The 24449-nt window shown below is 40.2% G+C and overlaps 1 long non-coding RNA gene across 2 annotated transcripts in view; it reads right to left on the bottom strand.

Annotated features, from left to right (window-relative positions):
* Window positions 1-13539: 13539 nt before the first annotated feature.
* The window catches only part of LOC132694708 (uncharacterized), a 28603-nt gene continuing 17693 nt past the window's right edge, over window positions 13540-24449 (bottom strand). For both annotated transcript variants that reach the window (XR_009617447.2, XR_009617446.2), the window contains exons 2-3: window positions 15188-15261; window positions 13540-13911 (exon numbers count right to left, since the gene is read on the bottom strand). This is a non-coding gene — a long non-coding RNA (uncharacterized LOC132694708). The remainder of the gene's footprint in view (window positions 13912-15187; window positions 15262-24449) is intronic.

Here is a 24449-nt window from a genome sequence, read left to right as displayed (position 1 = left end):
CACACACACACACACACACACACACACACACACACATATACACTGTTATCTCCAGGGTAACTATACCCAGTTTCTTCAAAATATGCAAGAACAGAAGCGTTCATATTGCGAGCTTCAGTACTGATATCCAGAAATGGAGGTTACAAAATGACTGAATAAAACTCATTAGAAGAAAGAATTTTCTGAATTAAGTTTTTCAATTATGAAGCATACTGCTTTCCGGCATGGAGAACATCTTATTTGTAGTGGTAATACAGCAGAGTGGGGAACCCTTTGATCTGAAGAACTTTTTGCCATGAGAGAAAAGCACACTGACCTCTGAGGTTTCTCCCACTTCCAAAGCTGCATGGTTCTTGGATTCTAAATGGTTGGGAAATGATGAAACAAAACTTCTTCTCCAGTTCTTTCTGCCTCCCTTAATGAATAATTAACTTCACTTTAAATCACCCTTCCTAAGAAAAGTTCTGAGTTTGTTATACCCAGCTGGGTTTTAGTCAGTGTGAACTTTTTAAAAGGCAATTTTTACAAAATTTCCATCACAGGTGCCAAATATTGATTTGTGGTTGCCAGATAGAATGTGTGTCCGGTTCTCATCTGTAGTGAAGTATGTTTCATAAAGTCAAATTGGATTCAAAAGATTTTTTATATATATTTTGAGTTGGCATAGATGTGATCGTATGGCTGTTGTTGAGGATGACTCTTTTGTTTCTTTTGTTACTGAGGATGATTTTATGCTTTTATTGTCAAAAATATTGTTAGCAATTGAAAAATTAAAAAAAAAGATTTAAAAACAAAAAATACTGTTAGTAAAAGGCTGATGTCCTATGAGATACTTCCAAGTTGCACAGAAAGGCACCACAACGGGCGAGAGCTACTATAGGCATATCTCATTAAGCACCTAATAAAATTCTATAGAAGCCTTCTTATCTGACATGACCTGGATAGGGTATTGGTTGACAATTGATTAATTGGAAAAACTGCTAAAAATAGCTCATACGTTTCCGAAGCACATATTTTACTTTAAAACACGTAAATACTGTACATGCGTGTTGCTCTAGGGTCAAAGTTTTTCATTTTAAAGTCTTTTTATTATTTCTTGTTTTCCACATGGGACTGTGGACTACGGTGGTACCTTTCGTTCATAAATGACACCTATAATTCCTGGTCCACGATTTCTTGCCTGGGTTTCTTTAAAGGGAATCAAGGACTTCAAATCACACGCAAAGTCTTTCAAGTACAGAATCTCAGACTTCGCATTTTTTTTAATTGTTTTTTTTAACGTTTATTTTTGAGACAGAGAGAGACAGAGAATGAACGGGGGAGGGTCAGAGAGAGGGAGACACAGAATCTGAAACAGGCTCCTGGCTCTGAGCTGTCAGCACAGAGCCCGACGCGGGGCTCGAACTCACGGACTGCGAGATCATGACCTGAGCCGAAGTCAGCCGCTTAACCGACTGAGCCACCCAGGCGCCCCCAGACTTCGCATTTTAATTTGACCAACCTTTTCCAGTTAGTTGTCTCCCCTCAGCCGTATCAACAGCAATTTCTTTTTGCAGCTGCTGAACGTAGTTTGTACAGAAACCACAACACTCATTTTACACGATGTCATCAGTTTATTCAATATTTAATTAATTTGGGTAATTAAAACAACAAGCACAACTGGTAGAAACCAGTCTGGGAACAGCTAGGAGCACTTGATATACATAGAGCCTAACTAGAGGGAGTAGATGTGCCCGGAGCATACGAGAGAATGTCTACCAACAGCAGGCAGGGGTGTGCCGCGGGCACAGCTCTCACGGTATATTTTACAGAGGGAGCAAGAAGCATGGGTTAGTCTAGAGAGTAGGCAAGAGGAATTTCTTTAAGAAAAGTACTATAGTGTCAGATGTGCCCCAATATACAAGGTGGGGGGTCCTGGCATGATTGTGGCTAGCTTCGGGTGCCTGTGTGTGAGTCAGAAAAAGGCACTCCTCCAAGGCGGGGTTTAATGAGGGGTAAATCTCAGCCTCCCTTTGTCCCTCTGCATGGTGCCACTTGCGTGAGCCCTTTTGCTTAGGGCACAGCCTGCATAACCAACACAACAGCCCTGGCCCCTGGGACAGAAGACGGATCACGGTTAGGGGGGACGGGAGATGAGCTGATCCATAGCCACGCACAAAAAGATGGGGCAGAGAAGCAGGAAGGATGGGAGAGAGCTGACTGGAAGGTAGGAAGACTTCAACCCTGGGAGAGATTTTGCAACAGGTAATACAGACTGTCTTGCCTAGCCAACCTGCAGGTTGTCCTTCGGTGGGAGAAAGTTCTTTTAGCAGAAAGGTCAGCAGAGTCTCTGTTCATTTTACCACAGGCTTCTGGACAGCTCCCTGCTCCACTTCCCCTGCTACTCCACCTCCCCTGCTACTCCACCTCCCCTGCTACTCCACCTCCCGTGCTGCTCCACTTCCTCTACCACCACTGATCCCAATCGCTCTGAGAAGGTTGCTAAGAAGATCACTAAGTCAGATCAACTTTCCTTACTGTCCTTACTGACCTTGGAGGCTTTCCTGCGCCATTTCAAATATTTCCCAATAGTAGGTGATACCTATAGCTCCTTTCATGGATGACAAGACCTTGCATTCTAGAATTCATTAGGAAAAACCACATGAAAATGCCTGATCAACAGAGCACATTTTAACATTTATTCACACCCAAGCGTTAAGAGTCATAATGCATAATGACTGACAAGGACAAGAAATTAAAGAGCAAAGGAAGAAGACCCAGAAGAAGGTGCTATGGAAAGCAAACTAAAATCCCCGAGTTGTGCCGTCCAATTCATCTTCAACTACTCCTGGACAGACAGAGGTTGATTTTGACGTTGGTTTGTCTCATTTCTTTTGCTTCCTTGCTTGTGTTTTCCTTTGTCTTTTGGTATTAGAGCTCTACCTTGGAGCCGGAAAACACCACTAAAACTTCCAATGAGCCTTGAAGACCTTTTTTGTAAACATAAGTACTATTAATATAAAATAGCTAATTATAAGGCAGTTTATTTACTGAGCTACCAGTGTATTCTTTTTTTTTTTTTTTTTTTTTTTTTTTGTACTCTGTAGAACTTAAACGTTGAAAGGAATAGATCCTTCTCTTTACTCTGCACACTGAACCTGTCCTAATTTGTATGTTCCCTCACAGGGAGATTACTGCTGATGTATATGTGACTGTCCTTGTCTTGCCATCTGTGGTTTTTAACTTAGCTTCAATTCACTTTGTTTCACTGTTGGGATGCTCCTTGCTTGTGCGTGGCTGTTCTTATGTTTCCCCAAATCAAATGGTTAACGAAACACTTGCATCATTTGAAACAAATAATCATGTCTTGTCACGTTGAACATGTTTTAAAAAAATCTTAGGGCGCCTGGGTGGCTCAGTCGTTTAAGTGTCCGACTTCGGCTCAGGTCATGATCTCGCAGTTCATGGGTTTGAGCCCCGCGTCGGGCTCTGCGCTGACAGCTGGGAGCCAGGAGCCTGCTTCAGATTCTGTGTCTCCCTCTCTCTCTGCCCCTCCCCTGCTAGCACTGTTTCTCTTTCTCTCTCTCTCTGCCTCTCTCAAAAATAAATAAACATTAAAAATTTTTAATTTAAAGAATCTTTAATGCCAGCTAGTAGGAACCCAGCTCTGTTTCCTCTCTCATTCAGAATTAGAGTATTTACAGCAGTCGGTGGAGAACATCTAGCCGGTGGCTTGCTCAGTGGTTCTCAAACTTCAGAGGCTTTCAGCCAAAGGGCTGGTTACAACACAGACTGCAGGGCATCAGTTGGTCTGCGATGAGACCGAAGAATTTGTATTTCTAACAAGTTCTCCTGGGCTGCTGTAGATGATCTGGGAAGAACACCTTGAGACTCAACCCAAGCGTCTCACTTCACACTTGAGGAAACTGAGCCTTAGAGAATTGAAGCGAGAGACTCAAACCACCCAACCCATTAGTGGCAGAACGAAGGCCAGCATCCAGCCATTCTGACTTTCATATGCTAATTGCACATGAATCTTTTCTCTTTCTTTTTCTTTCTCTTTCTTTCTTTCTTTCTTTCTTTCTTTCTTTCTTTCTTTCTCTTTCTTTCTTTCTTAGGTTACCAATTGTCTACATTACTCCTTCCCTATTGCTTTGGCTCCGGTGAGGATCTCAAATATCATTTTGTTACTTCTATGAATCTTTCCAGTGAACTCATACAATAGCATGTGCTGTGGATCCTATAGCCTTGCAGTGGAACCAGTCCGGAGATTCCCCTCCTCCCTAAGAAAAAGTCCTGTGCCTCAGTCCTGGTTCATTTTTCTTTCTAGAAAAACTTTTGCTGAACGTTTAAACGGCCAATTCTCGGTAAAACTACCCCATTTGCATTTTGGTTCTGGGGGAGATTCTTTTCTTCCTTTCCTTTCTTTCTTTCTTTCTTTTCATGCAGACCTTCATTGTTTTAGATCATTGTTTCTCAAGGTTGCCTGAGAACTTATTACAACCTTGAGAAATCTCTGCCTTTCTTTGCAGGGCTTCTGTGGCTGTGCAAAATAAACAAATCTGAAGAAGAAATCTCTTACAGTTCTCATTATTTTGTCTCTGAACAGTTTTGATTTTAGTCTCCGTTTGGCGGCCTCCTTTTTTCCCCCTTGGCAACAGCTGCTTTCCAGCAAGGCTCTCCTCTCTAGAGGAATAGAGCAACTCGGTGCCTCCTTTGCTCTTTCTCCTCGCCTCACCTTCCACGCGTGCTTCTCTCCTGTGACCTTAGTATGCATGTAACCTCTCTCTTCCTTCCACTTCCTCCCATTAATAATTTCCTATCCAAGTCTCTTGAGTTCCAGTCAGTGGACCTTTCTAGTTTATCCGCTGGTTGACGTCATCTTTGTGTCTTCCTGCCCAAAACACAATTTCCTCAGATTGTATGCTTACTTCCCAAATCTCTCCGGGAGAAAGTATGAGATGGAGAAGGGAACGTATGGACACAGCACCCTCGTATTAGTGATCTTAGCCCTGTTACGTGAGAAAAAGTGACGTGGACTGGTGAATCACTCGGCTTCTCTGGGCCTCCCTTCCTTAGCTCTGAAAAACAAACAGGTCGGTCTAGCAAGGGTTTCAAACTCTGATCCTGCCAACAGAGTCTGGGCAGGTTATGTAAACGAGCTGGAGCAGGGCTCTGGGCAAGTGGGGGTACTGTACTGTAATGTCCAAAGGGCATTTCAGCGGCTAGTTCTCGTCACAGCCATGGGGAAATGCTGGCCACTCAGAGGCACCAAGTCTTACGCTTTTTCGAGAGCGAATCTAGATTTTTTAAAAATGGGAGCTCCCTGAGGGGCGCCTGGGCGGCTCAGTTGGTTGGGCGTCCGACTTCGGCTCAGGTCATGATCTCGCAGTTCGTGGGTTCAAGCCCCACCTCAGGCCTCTGTGCTGACAGCTCAGAGCCCGGAGCCTGCTTCAGATTCTGTGTCTTCCTCTTTCTCTGTCCCTCCCCCACTTGTGCTCTCTCAAAAAAAAAATAAATGTGAAAAATAATTAAAAATGAGAGCCTTCCTTTTTTTTTAAAAATGTGGATACCCAATTCAAATAATGAGTCAAACAAAGCACATCTCATCTCTGAGCCGGATTTGGCCCTGGCTGCCAGTTTACGGCCTTTAGATGAGATGGGGCCTTCAGTCCCTTGCAAAGTCCGGCACTTCCTGAATTTTCTGTAGTCTCTTTTCCCTTCTTTGGCTGAAAGCAGATGACAGAGAGATCTAGGAGGTGGCGGGGCCACAAAAGAGCAAGGAGGAGGACGGCACCCGGGTTTCTGAATCACCAAATGGAAGAAAGCTACCACAGATCAGGAACACCCGTCATCCCGGCCTGCGATGCCAATGAGAAATACACTTTGACTGTATTTAGGGTCCATATATTCAGCACTTATTTACCGCAGTGAATATGATTCTAATTAACACACTCTCTTACCTGGGTTGTTTTAAGGGTCAAAGAAATTATTACATGTAAAGCTCTTAGAAGAGTGTCTAACATATGCTAAGCATTAAATGGATGCTGTTATTATTCTGAATGGAATGGTCCTTAAAAATGCAAATTGCCTTCAAGGGGTGATCTTCAACTTCCATCTTCGGAATCTAGAACATTATACTAGAAAACAACTTAAGAATCGACCGGTCTAAGGTGCCTGGGTGGCTCCGTTGTTTGAACAGCCGACTCTTGATTTTGGCATAGGCCATGGTCTCAAGGTTCGTGAGACGGAGCCCCAAGTTGGACTCCGTGCTGATAATGTACAGCCTGCTTGGGATTCTCTCTCCCTCTCTGCCCCTCCCCTGCCCACACTTTCTCTCTCTCTCAAAAATAAATAAATAGGGGCGCCTGGGTGGCTCAGTCAGTTGAGCGTCCGACTTCAGCTCAGGCCATGATCTCAGGGTCTGTGAGTTCGAGCTCTGCGTCGGGCTCTGGGCTGATGGCTCGGAGCCTGGAGCCTGCTTCCGATTCTGTGTCTCCCTCTCTCTCTGACCCTCCCCCGTTCATGCTCTGTCTCTGACTCAAAAAAATAAATAAAGGTAAAAAAAAAAAAAAAATTAAATTAATAAATAAACTAAAAAAAAAAAAAAAAGAGTCAATCAGTTCAAGTTCTGTCACTTTAGGGATAAGTAAACGAAATCCCTGAGAGGCTGAACGGCTTGCTAGAAAGTCACCTCACCGGTTAGTACTTCAGTAGGAATTAGCTGATCTGTTTTAGCCAGGAAAAAGCTGACCGCTCCAGGAATGTGACTGGAGGGGAGAAGGAGCGTACATGCTTTTGGAGCCGGGGTCTTACTCGTAAGGGAAGGCCTGGGACTGGGGCTCTTGGCAGCCCCCCAAAAACGACCAGGATACTTGAGGAGAGGGGTGGAAGAGGCAAGGAAGAACCACACAACAACACTTTCATCCCGTTACTAAATATAACGATTCGCCCAAAGTTGCTCAGTAAACGATCATAAGTATATTTTGGGTAGTTGTTAACAACAAGTCCCTTCTCCAGAAAGGACCCCAAAAAAGGCTCTTTTGAAGAGGTGGGCTAGGTGGCCATGTGAAGGCACTGTATCTGGTTCCTTTACCTTTGCCGATTGGAACAGCGACGTAGACCTCATCCGAGCTGAGACAATGGGCGTCTTCTCTTAGAACCAATGTGGAGTCGGCTTTCTGAGAGTTTGTGTGGTAGGTGCTAGAAGCTTATCTGTTACGTAGCATCATGCCTGGAGCCAGCTTTGTGGCCGAGAAAAAGCCACGTGTGGGCCAAAATCATCGAACTGCAGAAATTTTGAATTTATGAAAGGATCTGCTCTGCAGAGATAAGCATGGAGCAGATATTGAGAAAATGCCAAAGAATAGAGGCCACGTGGCGCCAGGACTTACGGAGCTCTCTCCCTGGCCTGCCAGCTTACCACTCCCCATCCTCGGCTCCCATGCGGCTGGACTGAACAGTGTTTTTTGTGAGTTCTCTCTGTCCTTAAAAATATACGTGCTTTTTAAAAAATCTGAGCTCCGCGAGTTGGTTTCTGTTCCTTCGGTCAAGGAAATTGGTAAGAAGACAGTCAACGGCTGAATCAAAATCAAAATCTCTTAGTCATATTTGTTTACTTATTTCAAGTAACACAATAAAAGTTCACCTCTGCCCAGAGGGAAGGGGTTAATTAAAGCTACTGCAGCTGCTGTCCTCCAGGTTCTAGTTTTACGAGACTGGATTTGATGCTCTTTTGAATAGTCTAATTTCCTAGGAATATCTTGGGGGTGATTTGAATTCATGGGATCAATTTTGTCATATTTCTACCACAAGAGATCAAATAAATCAAATGTTTTAAATATTGTCTTATACAGGGAGCTTAGGTGGTTCAGTCGGTTAAGTATCTGACTTCGGCTCAGCTCATGATCCCACAGTACATGAGTTCAAGTCCCACATCAGGGGAGCATGAACCTGTCTTTGGGTGAGCCCAAGCCCTACTTTGGGTGAGCTCTGCTTCTCTCTCCTCTCTCTTTCTCTCTCTCTCTGCCCTTCGTGTGATTCTCCTTCTCTCTCTGCCACCTTGCTCACTTGTGCTCTCTCTCTCTTAAAAAATGATTATCCTGTTCATGGGGCGCCTGGGTGGCTCGGTCGGTTAAGCGTCCGACTTCGGCTCAGGTCGTGATCTCACGGTCCGTGAGTTCGAGCCCCGCGTCGGGCTCTGTGCTGACAGCTCAGAGCCTGGAGCCTGTTTCGGGTTCTGTGTCTCCCTCTCTCTCTGCTCCTCCCCTGTTCATGCTCTGTCTCTCTCTGTCTCAAAAATAAATAAACGTTAAAAAAAAAAAAATTAAAAAAAAAATTATCCTGTTCAGAATTTTTTGGGTGGGGGGGGAAAAGGGTGGAAAGGGAATTTTTCTTCATTATAATAGTAATATATGTTCATCATCACAACTTTTGATAATATAAATAAGTAAAAGGAAAAAATATTTTTAAAAAATCAGTTTTATCACTAACAAACAACCGTCATTAATTTTTAGGACAAAACTCCAACAATGATGAAAATATAATCACATTAGTATCTTGAATTGTCCTCAAAAATGCATGTAATTTTACTACTTATATTCATATACATTCATATATGTCTGCACATATAGGCATTTTTTTCTTTCAGAGATCATTGAGGACCAGAATTTGATTCAGTGGGGAGTAATTTTGAAATCAGACTTCTTTAGTCTTCCTGATAACCAATAAATGCATTTACTTTATTCAGTTCCTCTGTTCTTTAGGAACGGGGAGATTTAAACCATGTCCTTAATTCTTTGCATTTCCTCACCTGCTTTTTATCAGCAATTTAATGGAAGCATATTTTTTACTTCCTGGTTGTCCTCTTGTGTCTCCTGGAAAGTTACCAAATCTAGAATGGCTTCCATTCCAAAAGCATCTTCCACTCCAAAAGCCAGAAAATTCTAGAATCATGATCTCTTTCATCCCCTCTGTATCTTGGGCTTTCATTAGGCTCACCTCTGTTCATTTTCCAAGATCAGATATTTCATTCTGTTTCCTCTTGAGGCTAACATTTATTACCTTTGTTCCTCCGATCATTTTCCCTTGTTGGATTTAATGGACCCTCTTGTTTTATTTACCATATTTTTTAAATGAATGATGCTGATCCCTTGTTACTTGTTCCTCACACCAGGGATGTATTGTTTTAGTGAAATCCTACTCTTTTAATAATCAAAGTAGGAATATAGTGATGAGTTAAGAATGCTTTGCTTTCTTTCCAGCATATGAGTTTTACTATTAGCCATGGTTATCTCTTTTCCACTGGTATAGGGGATACAGTCGAAAAGCTAAATTTTCTAAAATCTGGTGATTCTCCCCTGGGTTTTTTGGAGTTTTTTCCACTCTTAATTCCAGACATTTTTGGAGGGGCCCTTCTAGGAACAACGTTCTCTTGATGGACTGCCAGGAGCTTATGTTCCCATTTTGCTTAATCACGATCATCTTTTTTAACCAGGACTCACAGTTTACTTATTATGTGAAGATTTAGCTCAAGTTTTGCTGGGAGACTGAAGGATTATCTACTTAATCTGATTACACTTAACCGGAAGGCATCAGAACTGAATTTCAGAACTTTCAGTTACTCTGAGTAGCTGGGACAAGTGGAATATAGGAAGGTCCTTCCATGTTCATCCTGTTAACAGATATTTATGGAACTTTATGTGCTGGGTACTGTTCACCTATGAATAGGAGGGACATGACCCTTGCTCTCAAGGAAGTCACCATCTTGTGGGAAAGATGAACAGATATGTGTTGCAATATATGGTGTTAGCATCTGTGACTGGGGCAGGCTCAGTGTTAGAAGAGCACAGACACGTGGGGAATGACAGAGAAAGGACACATGTACTAAGACTTGAGGGAATAGAGAAGCACCTGGGGAGGCTCAGTTGGTTAAGCATCCAACTCTTGATTTCAGCTCACATAATGATCTCATGGTTTGTGAGATCGAGCCCCTGGTCAGGCTCTGTGCTGACAGCTCGGAGCCTGCCTTGGATTTTCTTTCTCTCCCTTTGTCTCTCTCTGCCCCTTACTCTCTCTCTCTCTCAAAATAAATATATAAACATTAAAAAGAAAAAGACTTGAGGGAATAGAAAAGGTAAGCAGAGACGAGGGTATTCTAGAAGGAGAAACGAACTGAAAAAAAGAGGCATGATAAGGGAGGTTTAGGGAACTGCATGCATTTGATAATAACTGGTGATGGCGTATGCACACTGGGGTGTGGACGGGTCCAGGGGATATGGGAGAACATGCAATCCAATTAGGAGTGGTTTGTGTGCCATGCTAAAGAGTTTGCACATTATCCTGGAGATGCTGAGAATTCCTGAAGAATCTTAAGCAGAAGTGTAATGGTCAGATTTGTGATCTAAAAGGAGCGTTTTCACAGTGGGACAGGCCGACGTGGCACAGAATGTCCATTTCACATGTATAGAGGGGGTTTGTCACAGAAGCTAAGCCTCCCACCAGCGAGACTCAGAGAGTCTGGCACAGCCCAACATCTCAACATTTACCTCTTTTTCTCCTTCTTCGTCCTTCTTCTTACCCAACCAGTCTCCCTCTTCTCTTAAATATTCTCTTAGGAAGCCCTTAACACTTCAACGGTTCGCAGGTGGTCTTCTTAAAATGTCAGTAAAAATACCCTAGTTTAGTTGTGAATGTCTTGGCTTTTCTCGAAGGTTAATGTTAAATTACTTACTGGCTGAATTTCCCTTCATGGAATGCTTAAAGTTCCCGCTTTCCCTTTTGCCACCTGAAATTCTTTATCATTATCCATTCTTACTATCAAAATAAGGGAGGGGGTAAAACAGAAATTCAAGTAAATTGATTTTACTATTGACTTGTGGTCCTTGGAGAGAGTTTATCAGTAGAATATAAAAGCCAGAGTGACCTTAATGTTTTTCATAATGTCTTTTTAACCGTAGGTTATGACCCATTGGTAGGTCATGAAATCAATTTAACAGGTCATAACATGCACTTTAAAAAAAGAAAGAAACAGAACCTAACCTAATAGAGTAGAAAATATCAGAGTGCCCTGAATATACTGAGTTGATACTGTTATATGAAACTTATGATTCAGTTATAGGCATGTATGTTCATTCATGCAGATAGCATAAACTATGCATCTTATAATGGGTGGTCATCAAAAAAATTAAATTTTTAAAAATAAAAAACAGCACACAAAAAGTTTGAAAAACACTGCCTAAGATCAACATTTTTTCCACTCTGAAGATGGAAAAAGTTGAGAAACAGAAGTTGACTTGTCCAAGTCAATGAATTAGTGACTACTGCAAGATTTGAACTCGGTCTCCTGATAGTCTGACATTCTCTGCCTAGCATGATTGACTAATATGAGGACTGGAGTTTGAAGACTTCATTTACTTAAATACCCTTGAGACTATATTGCAAAAGACAATCAAATGTTCACAATGCTTTGTAAAATTCTTTCTTGTGGATGACTTTGATAGATGTTCATATTTATATACCGAATGAAGATAATCTAGTTCTCATTGTTTCTCAGCTGAATAGCTGAATAATTATTTAGGTCTTTTCTTTCATATTCCTTCACCATCCTGAAAAATAAACATTTCAGGACATTTGGAGTCATTTTTCACCTAAAATCAGGGAAGCATTAGGTATACCTAAAGGCTCCTGTAGCCTTATATGGTTCTACTGATTTAATCTTTCTAATGGATCTGTCTAGATTTTTACTTCTTTTTTCCAAGAAATTAAATTCCTTTTTTTTCTTCACACAGTATTCTATGACTTAATTTCAGGAAGGCATTGAGGCACAGCACGGAACACTAAATTAGGAATCAAGAGACCTGAGTCCTGGTCCCTCTTGTCACTCAGTTTATTGTTTGAATTTTAGCAGATCCCATAACATCTTTGGACTTTGGTTTCTTTCTTTTCTTTCTTTCTTTTCTTTCTTTCTTTCTTTCTTTCTTTCTTTCTTTCTCTTAGAAAGACCATGCAAGCGGGGAAGAAGGGCAGAGAGAGAAAGGGAGAGAGAGAATCTTAAGCAGGCTCCACGCTCAGTGCAAAGCCAAATGCAGGGCTCAATCCCATGACTCTGGGATCATGACCTGAGCTGAAATCGAGTCAGATGTTCAACCAACTGAGCCACCCAGGTGCCCCTGGTTTCTTCACTTGAACGTGGATCTAGATTACCTATGAGTTCCTATAATCAATTAGCATTTCCCAATCATGTGGAAGTTATGGATTTATTTCCATATGAAAGAAACTATTGCCTAGGAATTTGCGTATGAATATATAGAGACATGTTGTTGTGTAAAATTGTATGGAGTTCCTGGATTTTTATAACCCACTTATAGATTCACAGTTTTAAAAACCTGCTTTAAATAACGTCCTGTGTATCGTACAACATGCCCGATTCTCTATGTTTCCTTTTTTGAACTTCCTAAGGAATTCCCAACGGTGTTTCCTTCCTATTTCCTTAATGATATCCTCCAGAGTTCAAGGACTTCCAGGGCTGGCTGGAAACCTGAGCAAGCGAGACCAACCACATCATTTCCTTGCAGTCTGTCACCTTCACTTAATAAGTCTTATTTGTCCATTCAGTAACTCAATAGTGTTTTCACTTTGAACGGTGACATGAACAACACCACCTTAAAATCCATTTCCTGTATAGGAACCCTTTATTCACTCATTCTACAAATATTTACTGAGCACCTTCTTGAGTCAGGGACTGGGTTCCATGTTGAGGATATAATGGAGAATAAGATTGACAAGTGCCATTTCCTCAAGAGGCTTACATTCTACTGGAGAGACTGATTAAAAATAAAAGCTATCGAAGAAATTCATGAAATTACTTCAAGTTCAATGAAGTGTGGACCTTGAGGCCAGGCTGACAGGTCTGGAGTCCCACTTCATTACTTACTATTTGTATGTATCAGCCCCCCATCTGTGCACTACTTCAGAACCCCTAGCCTCACTCATTTCCAGGGTCTTTGACAGTGAATGGAAGGAAAGCCTTTTTTTCCCTCTACCTTCCTAGGTTCACCAACCAAGCCCTCCAATGAAACTGATAAGAAACAGATGAACAAGAGAGAGAGAGAGAGAGAGAGAGAAGGCTACATGCATATACATGCATATACATTTTGCTTCAACAAAATGAAAACTCAAGGAGGCAGCTAGATGAATGAAGCTTTATATGTGATCTTAGGCTAAACAAAAGAAAAGAGGTTTGAGCTTCTAGGCGGGAGAGGCATGCTTTGGAAAGGGGAAGGTAGAAAATACATAGTAAATAAGGGTTGCCTTGCTCTGCAGATAAGAGTCTCTCAGGTGAGTTGTCTCTGGGTGTAGATCTGTCTCTCCCTGGTGAGAGACATGTTTACCAATGGCAATTTCCTTTTTTAAATGTAAATTTTCCTTTACAAAAGGGGAAAATTGTACTCCATTTTAGGTAGTTAGGGGAGCTGAAGAGCTTTTCCTACATATGCTGGTCCTCAATTGCATTTAGCTCAAACTAATCCCTATGACAAAGAGGCACCTTTGGGGGTGGCATATTCTGATACCTTTCATTCTGCCCATTGAAACTTATTTTTCAGGAAGCAGCATTCCTGTGGAAACCAAAAGAAAACCAAAAGTGAATGAATGAAGCAAATTATAAATCCAATGTTGGGGATCAGATGGAAGTCAGTCAAAAAGACTCCTGGAGTCTGGGATCAAAACCTCTTTAGACGGTGGGGTGAAGATGGCTGTGATAATCCAGCTTCCAGCTTTCCTGGTTTGCAGTTTGAATGTCTTTAGTGATGGCAGGTGCATCGGTGTCACAGACGTGGTTAGTTTTCAGGACAGAGCACGGAAGCATCCGTCATTTGCTTACAGAGCCCTTTGGATGGTCTTAATAAGGATCTGTGAGGTCAGGTTTTTGTTCTCAGTGGTGCCAAGGCAGAAGGGTGAGAGAAAAATGGGAAATGTTAATTGTTGACAAAATGTACAAAGCGGCAAGAGCCAATTTACAAAGAGGCGAGAAAGCTCAAAAGGAGCAAACATAGCCAGAATTCAACAACCCACAAGGATGTGCTATAGTTTTTCATTGAAACATAGAACTTTTCTCTCTACAGTCACTCTAATTTCTATCAAAGACAATCAAAGTAAAGACTAATTTGCAAAATAAATCTAGTCTCATTAAACTTGGCCTGATTATTTGCATAAGCACAGCAAAAATAGTAATTGATCTTTTAGGCTCTTTTAAGTCTGCACTGCTGGAACTTTAAATAACTCAGATTAGACTTTTAAAAGCCTCTTGAGGGTAGGAAGCCACGCCAAGGACTTGCCATCAGTCTTTACCTGTAGTGCCTTTAGGTTTGAGTGATTTCCTTCTTTCTTGAGGTTTCCAATATATTTTAATGTTCCTGGGCCTGCCTCAAAGTGATATTCCTTACTCACTTAGAAGGCCAGGAACCCTGTAAGCCAGGTATCAGTTAGATATCCCACAAGGACTTTGTAAGCATTGGCTCCCTACAGTCAAAATTAGTTCCTTTAAACTGTCTGGTCATAGGGGCACCGGGCTGGCTCAGTCGGAGGAGCATGTGACTCCTGATCTCAGAGTCATGAATTCAAGCCCCATGTTGGGTGTAGTGATAACTTAAATAAGTAAAACGTAAATTAAAAAAAAAGGTCTGGTCTTATCTGATTGTATGCACACCATTCTCAAATGTGACATTCCAGTCAAACCCTTGGTAACATAACCAAAGTTTCAAATTGTGCTATGTTTACAAGGAAAACAGATTCTTATTAAACTTACGCAAATAATTGTGTTACCATGAAAATAAGAGTACTCGGTAAGAGTTTCCAAATTCTGGAAGGATCAGAGAGGTCAAAAAGGAGGGGTTTCACAAAGGTTTCACAAAGGTATACTTTAACACGTTGCTGTAAGTTATTGATAACTTAAGAGAGAAGAGAAAAAAGATTCTTTAAATCTGGAAAGTGAAACATTAAAGAACCAGCGATATTTCAAACAAAAGGGCCATAAAAATTATAATCATCTTCAGTGTATTCAGTTCCATGAATTAATTCTTGTTTTGCTTGATTTGGGATTAACAATTTTATGAATTCATCACTTTCTCCATTGCAGTTTCGTGAATCTCTACCCAGTCTGGTGGCATGCTATTAAAGTTATCAGAAACCTGTATTTCAGATTACTTACCAGAGTTTTCCCCATGAATCTACTTGAAGATATGCACGTTCACCTTTAGTTGACTGCAAATGCTTTCCGAAAGACTAAAAGTAAAGCATTAATTGTATGTGGATGACAAAATAAAACCTGATGAAAGTTCATTATGGGATAATTGACAAGTAAAGTTTGTTATTTCTGTGGCATACAACATTTTGTAATTACTGGAATTATGACTGATAACATGGGTACTGAAAAATTTCTAGAAACTTTACATGATTTCTGAATAATGTGTATTAAAACATCTGTCCACACAAATATAACTAAAGGAGGGTAAGACTCACTTTTTAGGGGCTCCTGGGTGGCTCAGTCTATTGAGAGTCTGACTCTCGGTTTTGGCTCAGGTCATGACCTTGCAGTTTCGTGAGTCAGAGCCCCACTGTGCTGGCCGTGCGGAGCCTGCTTGGGATTTTCTCTTTCTCCCTCTCTGCACCTCCCCTACTTATTCTGTCTCTCTTAAAATAAATAATCTTAAAAAAAAAAAAAAAAAAGTAAAGACCATCAGGCAGAAAGCAAATTCTTGCTCAGCCTTTAAAAAGAGAGAGGGATGGGGCGCCTGGGTGGCTCAGTCGGCTAAGTGTCTGACTCTCAGTTTCGGCTCAGGTCATGGTCTCATAATTTCATGAGTTCGAGCCCCACATTGGGCTCTGTGCCAACAGTGCAGAGCCTACTTGGGATTCTCTCTCTCACCCACTCTCTCTGTCCCTCCCTGGCTCACACTGTCTCTGTCCCTCTCAAAATAAATAAATAAATAAAATCTTAAAATAATAAATAAATAAATAAACCAACAAATAAATAAGAAAAAGGGGGGAGAGGATGCACCTGGGTGGCTCAGTTGGTTAGGCATCTGGGGCTCAGGTCATGATCTCATGGTTCTTGAGTTTGAGCCCCATATTGGGCTCTGTGCTGACAGTTTAGAGCTGGAACCTGCTTTAGATTGTATCTCCCTCTCTCTCTGCCCCTCCCTGCTCACTCTCTCTCTCTCTCTCTCAAAAATAAATAAACATTAAAAAAGAAAAGAAAAGAAATAAAAAAGAGTCACTTCTTATTTGACAATGCTTCCCATGCAGTTTAACATACCAACTAAACCTAATTGGCTTAATATCTCTCTTTCACAAAGTAAGAGAACAAATCCTTTGAAATTTTCCAAGTGACCTCTACAGAGTCTCAAAGTTGTCTTCAGGTTAAAAAAAACAAAAAAAACCCACCCCATTTAGAATTGTGGGAAATTTGATTTGGGGAGATTTGTCTGAAATGCCAAAAGATTTGTACATCTGACTAAATACAATCACAGGTCACTATGAAACAATACTTCGTTACCTATGTAACCAAAGTGACAGTAAAAGATTTCAAAGCAAATGTAGAATGTCACATGACTAAAAAAAACCTTAGCACTTTCAACACTAAGAAGTCTCAGTTGGGGGCGCCTGTGTGGCTCAGTCGGTTGAGCATTCGACTTCGGCTCAGGTCATGATCTCGCAGTTTGTGAGTTCGAGCCCCGCATCGGGCTCTGTGCTGACCGCTCAGAGCCTGGAGCCTGGAGCCTGCTTCGGATTCTGTGTCTCCCTCTCTCTCTCTGCCCCTCCCCTGCTCATGCTCTGTCTCTCTCTGTCTCAAAAATAAATAAAACATTAAAAAAATTAAAAAAAAAAAAAAGAAGGCTCAGTTGTCCTAAGAAATCAAAGACAAGATAAAGACAACACAAAGCATAGGAAATTATTGTGTTAAGACACAGAATCTGTTTTTTAGGCAAATTACTTAATAGGTAAGAAAAACCTTTTAGCATATCTTTTAAACAACAGACCAGTAATGTGAACTCCAGTCTTGTATCAGCACATCATTGATATTAAAATTCATTTAAAATCCTATGATAAATAACATTTAATTTTAGATAGCTGACCACATGACACAAAATTTTTCTCTTTCTTATTATAACTTCCTATATCTATCTACATTTTTGTCCTTTATTTTCCTCTGTCTCATCTGAAACAAACTTTAACCTTAAACTACTGTAGGACAAAATCACTCTCCTTTTTCTTACAAAAAGTCATCTTTCATCTCTTATATCTTGTGTAACAAAAAATGCCTTATTCTGAGGCGCCTGGGTGGCTCAGTCAGTTGAGCGTCTGACTTTGGCTCAGGTCATGATCTCACGGTTTGTGAGTTTGAGCCCTGCGTCGGGCTCTGTGCTGACAGCTCAGAGCCTGGAGCCTGTTTTGGATTCTGTGTCTCCCTCTCTCTCTGCTCCCCGCTTGTGCTCTGTCTCTCTCTCTCAAAAATAAATAAACACTAAAAAAAAATTTTTTAATGCCTTGTTTTTCTTGAAGAATTTGCACACAGAATTTTTCCTTCATCCTTATTATTCCTAGTAGTTTATTTACATATATTGATTAGAATTTTTAATCCTTGGTAACCTTAATTTCTAGTGAAAGCAAGGAAGCAATTGTGAATTGCACATTACATATGCTAGCATTCTGTGGCAAATTAGCAAATTTATGAATACACCAATTGTATACTTTTTAGAGACCTGTGTTTCTTCACAGTACAATTTTTCTAAGAGGTAAAAGAATGTGTTTACTAGAGACCCAAATATCTGTTCTGTCTGTAATGAGAGGCCAAAGGTAGATAAACTGGTGTTGAGCAATTAATGTTGCAGCATTTTATCTTATTTCAAAATGACCTACCTTTTCAATGAATATACATCGTTTAATTTAGCTTAGTATTACATTAAAGTTTTAAATTACTGACAAGATTTGGAAAAGTATTTTTAAGCAGAAAGTCTCATTTATAAATTTTATTCCACTTCAATTTAACTCATGTATTCTTAACAATTATGCTTGGACTATTCATGAAAATTTCATGAGACGTTAAATAAATCAGCCATCATCTAAAGTTATTTTCTTGTTAAGAAATTTTATAACATATGCATGTGAGGCAAATATTAAAAACTCACAGAAGTAAAGAAACTAAGAGTTAAGCATATGCCTTAGCATGAATTTATAATTTTATAATCTTAACTGGTAAAGATAACTTAAGCTTATTTGACAAGTAAACCCAGGTGGAAGAAAATTGTATGTTTGCATTACATTTAATGCTGACAGCTCGTAGGACATAATGACTTTTATTTAATTAACAATATTAAATAGCCTATTTTATCAAAGATTATCCAAGCTCATATGGACTTGCAAAAAAAAAAAAAACGCATTTGGGTTCGTTCTTATTTTTCTGGCAGTTTTAGGAATACTTAATTTATATAAGTGCTTATTTCTTTCTGAATCACTTAAAGCAGAGCTCTTTTCTGAATTTTGGCAATATTATCCTGAGGTAGGAAACCACTCCATATACAAAATATGCACATGGGGACATACATAAACATTCAGACAGGTACAAATAGGGATCTTATAGCATTCATTTAAAAATTGTACCCATGAGTCAGATACAGTAATACAAAACTCACTCGTTTATAGAAAATAGTTGGATCCAAATTATGTTTTTAGTAGATGGATCAAGTTAACAGTTACCTGCTCAGTCATGGCTAAAACTTTTTACCAATATTTGTGGGGAAGACTTTTAAGATTTTCATTTGCCCTTAATAAATAATCTCATAAAGGTTGTATACTAAATTGTGGGCAAAGGGCCCTTTAAAAAGATCAAGGACAGTTTGTTTCCAAAAAGCCTCTATTTAAAATTTTATTATGTTTTTCAGCCCTAAGCAGTTGTAGGTGGTTGCTTTAGCCAAATGTTATCTATCTTATTGGATGTTTCCATTTTAGGAAGATAGTAAGATTTCCATTTCCAAGGGACAGAGAAAAGGATGTAAGTTTTCTCTCAGGAAGAGTTTAAAGGCATATTTGCTCAAATCTGGGGCATTTACTATTTATGTTTAAAATTTTTAGTTTAAATATAGGACAGTCCAATGAATTATTCGTCATCGAAGTCCAAAATACATTCACGTAGGGCACTGAATGGGAAGGTCTGGAGCTTGGGGACTTCATTCAAGCTGTTTCTTGGCTGTCAGTATTTACACTGGTCTCACAAAATATTTTGCAATTCTCTTTTTAAAATTTTTAATGTTTATTTATTTTTAAGAGGGGGGAGGGGCAGACACTATTTAGCAATTCTTAAATTTTGTTTTCAGTCTGTTCTCCATCTCCTAATCTTGTTTGTTTGTTTTTATAGGCCAGCTAAGGCACTCCTTTTTTTCCTTTGAGTCTGTTCTTCCCGTAGGTTCCAATTAGATAGTTGTTTCAGGATAAGAGCTCTCTTTAAAAAAAATCCTAAAGTCCGTGTGTGACAAACCCACAGCTAACGCCACACTAAATGATGAAAACCTGAAAAATTTTCCTCTAGGATCAGGAACAAGACAAAAATGCCCACTCTAGCAACTTTTATTCAACATAGTACTGGAATCTCTAACAAGAGCAACTAGGCAGGAAAAAGAAATAAAAGGCATACGAGATTGGAAAACGAGTAAAAATGTCTCTATGTGTGGATGACATGGTATTATACATAGAAAACCCTAAAGACTGAGGGGAAAACACTATTAGAGCTAATAAACAAATCCAGTAACATTGTGGGATACAAAATCAACATGCAAAAATCACTTGGGTTTCTCTACAGTAATAATGAAGTATCAGAGAGAAAAATTTAAAAAGCAACTCGAGTTACAATCGCATCAAAAGGAATAAAACCCTAGGAATAAATTTAATCAACGAGACGAAAAACTCGTTAACTAAAAAGTATTAAGACATTGCTGAAAGAAATGGAAAACACAAATAACTGGAAAGATATTCTGTGCTCATGCATTGGAAGAACTAATACTGTTCCATGCCACTCAGATTCAATTCAATATACAGATTCAATATACAGATTCAATTCAATCTCTATCAAAATTCCAATGGCCTTTTTTATGGAAATAGAGCAAACAGTCCTAAAATAAGGAACCACAAAACCCCCTGAATAATGAATGTAATCTTGAGAAAAGAACAAAGCTGGAGACTTAATTTCTGATTTCAAACTATATTACGAATCTACAGCAGTCAAAACAGTATGGTGTTGGTATAAAAACAGACACATAGATCAATGGAACAGAATAAAGAGCCCAGAACTGAACTCATGTATATACGGTCAATTCATTAATGACAAAGAAGCCAAGAATACACAATGGGGCAAGAACAGTTTCTTCAATAAACGCTTCTAGGAAAATTGCACAGCTACGTGGAAAAGAGTAAAACTGGATCCTATCTTATTCCACCCATAAAAATTAGCTCAAAATGGATTAAAAACTTGGATGTAAGCCATGAAACTATAAAACTCATAGAAGAAAACAGGTGGTAAATTCCTTGACATCACCATTGGCAGGGATTATCTGGATTTGATACCAAAAGCAAAAGCCACAGAAACAAAAATAAACAAATGGGATTCTATCAAGCTAAAAAGCTTCTACACAGCAAAGGTAACCACCAACAAAATGCAAAAGACAACCTACTGAATAGGAGAAAATGTTTGCAAATGATATATCTGTTAAGGGATTAGTATCCAAAATATAGGAGAATTCAAACTGCTCAATAGCAAAAAACCAGACAATCTAATTAAAAAATGGGTAGAGGACCTAATGCACATTTTCCAAAAAACATATACAAATGGCCAAATCATTATGTTGTATACAACAGCTGCCTGAAAAGGCGCTCAATATCACTAATCATCACATAATCGAAAATCAAAACCTCAAAGAGCTATCAACCCACACTTGTTAGAATGGCTATCATCATAAAGATAACAAGTGTTGGTGAGGAAGTGGAGAAAAGGGAACACTTGTGCACTGTTGGTGGGAATGCAAATTGGTGAAACCACTTTGCAATGTGAAAACAATATGAAGATTCCTCAAAAAATTAAAAATACACCTGCCACATGATCTAGCAATATTGTTTCTGGGCATTTATCTGAAGAAAACAAAATCACTAACTTGTAGAGATTGTAGAGACTTGTAGAGATATTCTCACCCCTACGTTCACTGTAGCTTTATTTACAATAGCCATGACCTGGAAACAGCCTAAATGTCCAACGATGGATGAATGGACAAAAAATGTGATACACACACACACACACACACACACACACACACGATGGAATATTATTCAGCCATTAAAAAGGAGGAAATTCCGGGCGCCTGGGTGGCTCGTCTGTTGAGTGTCTGACGTCGGTTCAGGTCATGATCTCATGGTTCATGAGTTTGAGCCTTGCATCAGGCTCTGTGCTGACATCACAGAGCCCTCTTCACATCCTCTATACCCGTCTCTCTGCCCCTCGCCCACTTACTCTCTCTCTCAAAAATAAATAAACATTAAATTATTTTTAAAAAGGAGGAAATTCTATTTGCAGCATCATGTATAGGACTTCAGGACATTATGCTAAGTGAAATAAGTTGGACTAAGAAAGACAAATACTTTATGATCTTACGTAAATGAGAATTAAAAAAAAAAAAAAGACCTCATAGATACAGAGAACAGATGGGTGGTCACCAGAGGTCAGGGGAGGTTGGGGTAGGCAAAAAGAATGAAAGTGGGCAAAAGATACAAATTTGCAATTATAAGATAAATAAGTCCTGGAGATGTAGTTTAAAGCATGGCGACTAAGGTTTACAATACTATATTATATACTTGAAACTTGCTAGCAGGTTAATCTTGAAAGTTCTCATCATAAGAACAATTTTTAATATGTGGCAATGGATGTTGGCTAAACTTATTGTAGTAATTACTTCACAATATAGACAAATACCAAATCATTATGTTGTATACCTAGAACTAATATAATGTTATATGTCAAGTATATCTCAATTAGAAAGATAAATATCAAAAAAAGTCTTTCAGGGGTGACTGGGTGGCTCAGTCAGTTGAGCGTCTGCCTCAATTCTGCTTAGGTCACGATCCTAGGATCGCGGGATTGAGCCCAGCATCAGGCTCTGCACTGAGGGTGGAGTCTGCTTAAGATTCTTCCTCCCTCTCTCTCTCTTTCTCTCTCTCATTCTTCCCCCCTCCCCTTCTCACACTCTCTCTAAAGATTAAAAAAAAAAATTATGTTATATATGAAGCCCAAATTGCCAAATACACCTATTACAACGTCATTCTAAACCAATTATCCCTTTATATCTTTAACCACGGACATGAAAGTCATCTCCAAAGAGAGTGTGAAAGATAGAGCATCCTCCCGCCCCCCTCCACCCCAGGATCTAAAGTTGTCCCTAAAGATAGCTTAAGAATCAAAGACCTTTGTTATCACAAGTGGTAAGGAAACTCTGGTCTTCTGCAAAGTGGAGATGCCTTTAATCACAGGTCTGCTAATCAGTCTCACTGAATAGGCTACCCTGGAATGGGACTTTTTTCCTGGACAAATGAGGAAATGAAAAGAAAAGACGCCAAAGCCTTCATGCAGACTGTGACCCCACATGAAGACAAAACATCCCTGAGAGCTGGTATGGTTGGACAGGCAATGTTCCTTGTGCACTTCATATACAGGGTTTCCTCGCTGCCAGATGAACAGCCCCCCTACCCCCCAAGGCGCCAGAGACCAAGGAGAGTACCCCAAGCTCTCAAGACACAAAATAAAATGGAAGGAGACTCTCTTGTAAGTTTTCTCTTAAGATGAAAAATATAAAAGTCAGAGGCGGCTAAGGATCAATAAGGCAACGATTACCTAAAACCAAACAGACAAGACTCATAATCCAAAGAATGAATTCTTACAACTATCTTTCTCCTGCTGATTTAAATCTGGAAAGGAAAAGACAAAGAGACTTTTACCACCCTCATTCAATTGGACTTTGCAGACGGAAACTAGGGAGGCTGACTTTGGTAAGGATTTGTACCTTTTGCTAGTTTTTCAATTTTTTTAATGATTATTTCTTTTTGAAGGAGAGAGAGAGACAGAGCTTGAGCTGTGGAGGGGCAGAGAGAGAGGGAGACACAGAATCCGAAGCGGGTTCCGGGCTCTGAGCCGACAGCACAGAGCCCGACGTGGGGCTCGAACTCACAAGCTGTTAAGATCATGACCTGAGCCAAAGTCAGACGCTTAACTGCTGGGCAGGGAGGACAAGTTATGGGAAGGTGAGGGGCACAAATGTCTCATAAATAAGGGTTGTCTTGTTAATGCAGGGAAGAGTTTTCCCTGAACAGTATCTCTGTTCCTGGCAAGTGATATTTTTACAAATGGAAATTTCCTTTATAAATGGAAATTTCCTTCATAAAGGGGGGAATTTATATACTATGTTTAGGCAGTTAGAGGAAGTAAAAAAGCTTTTCCGGCATCTGCTGCTTCTCAAATTGCTTTGCTCAACATAATCCATGTGCCAAAGAGGCATATTTTGGGGTGGCATATTCCAGTACCCTCCAGCTACTTGTTCTGCTCCCGCCACCAATGAGACAGACTGCTCTGCGAGGTTCTGGTAGACTTCACGTGGGCCAATCCGATAGCGTCCTGCCCCGTGCTCGCACCGTGCACCTGCTGTCACGTGGTCAGGCACATTCCCATCGGCGTTAAGGGAGCTTGCGGGCACCATCACAAGGGAGCTAATGGCCCGTAGGGCAGACCTCTGACCAAACAGATAGAGGTGCCATCGAGAAAGCTCTTCCCTCATTCCAGCCAGATGGAGGGTCCTGAGATACATTTATTCAGGCAGCTTCTCAAAGACGATCAGGCAAATTCAAGCAATCAGTTGTATTTGATTCCACGCAGTGGCCGTCACTGAGAGAATGCGTCACTTTGTGTTGGCTGTCCCTCCTTACCCGACTCGCTCATGCTCTCCTGAGATGCTACTCACTAATCATGTAGCGATGTGTATGCTTCTCCTGCAGGCTCCGCTTCTGGGAAAGCCAGGTTAAGACAGGCCTCTTTAACAAATTACCTCTCAATGCCTCAGTTTCCTCATTTGAGAAATATAAGTTATAAGAACAGTGGCTGCCTCACAGGGTCGAATATTAAGCAAATTAACATATGTAATGCGCTTACTTAAGCGCCTGGCACCCAGTACGTGTCACAGATGCGCCCGTTTTATTCTGATTTATTCTAAGGGCAACGACGAGCCATTGAAGAATTTTAAGAAGGACTATCATGATCTGTTTGACAGTTTAATAAGTTCCCTCTTGGACCCATGTGGGAAATCGATTAGGGGGAGACAAGAGAACACGTGGAGAGACATTTATGAGCCTGTTGCAGTAGTAATGAGAAGAGAGTTTGGTAAGGC

This window comes from Panthera onca, chromosome B4 (genome assembly GCF_046562875.1).
Source record: "Panthera onca isolate mPanOnc1 chromosome B4, mPanOnc1 haplotype 2, whole genome shotgun sequence".
NCBI lineage: Eukaryota > Metazoa > Chordata > Mammalia > Carnivora > Felidae > Panthera > Panthera onca.
This window is presented reverse-complemented; position numbering and strand designations above follow the sequence as displayed.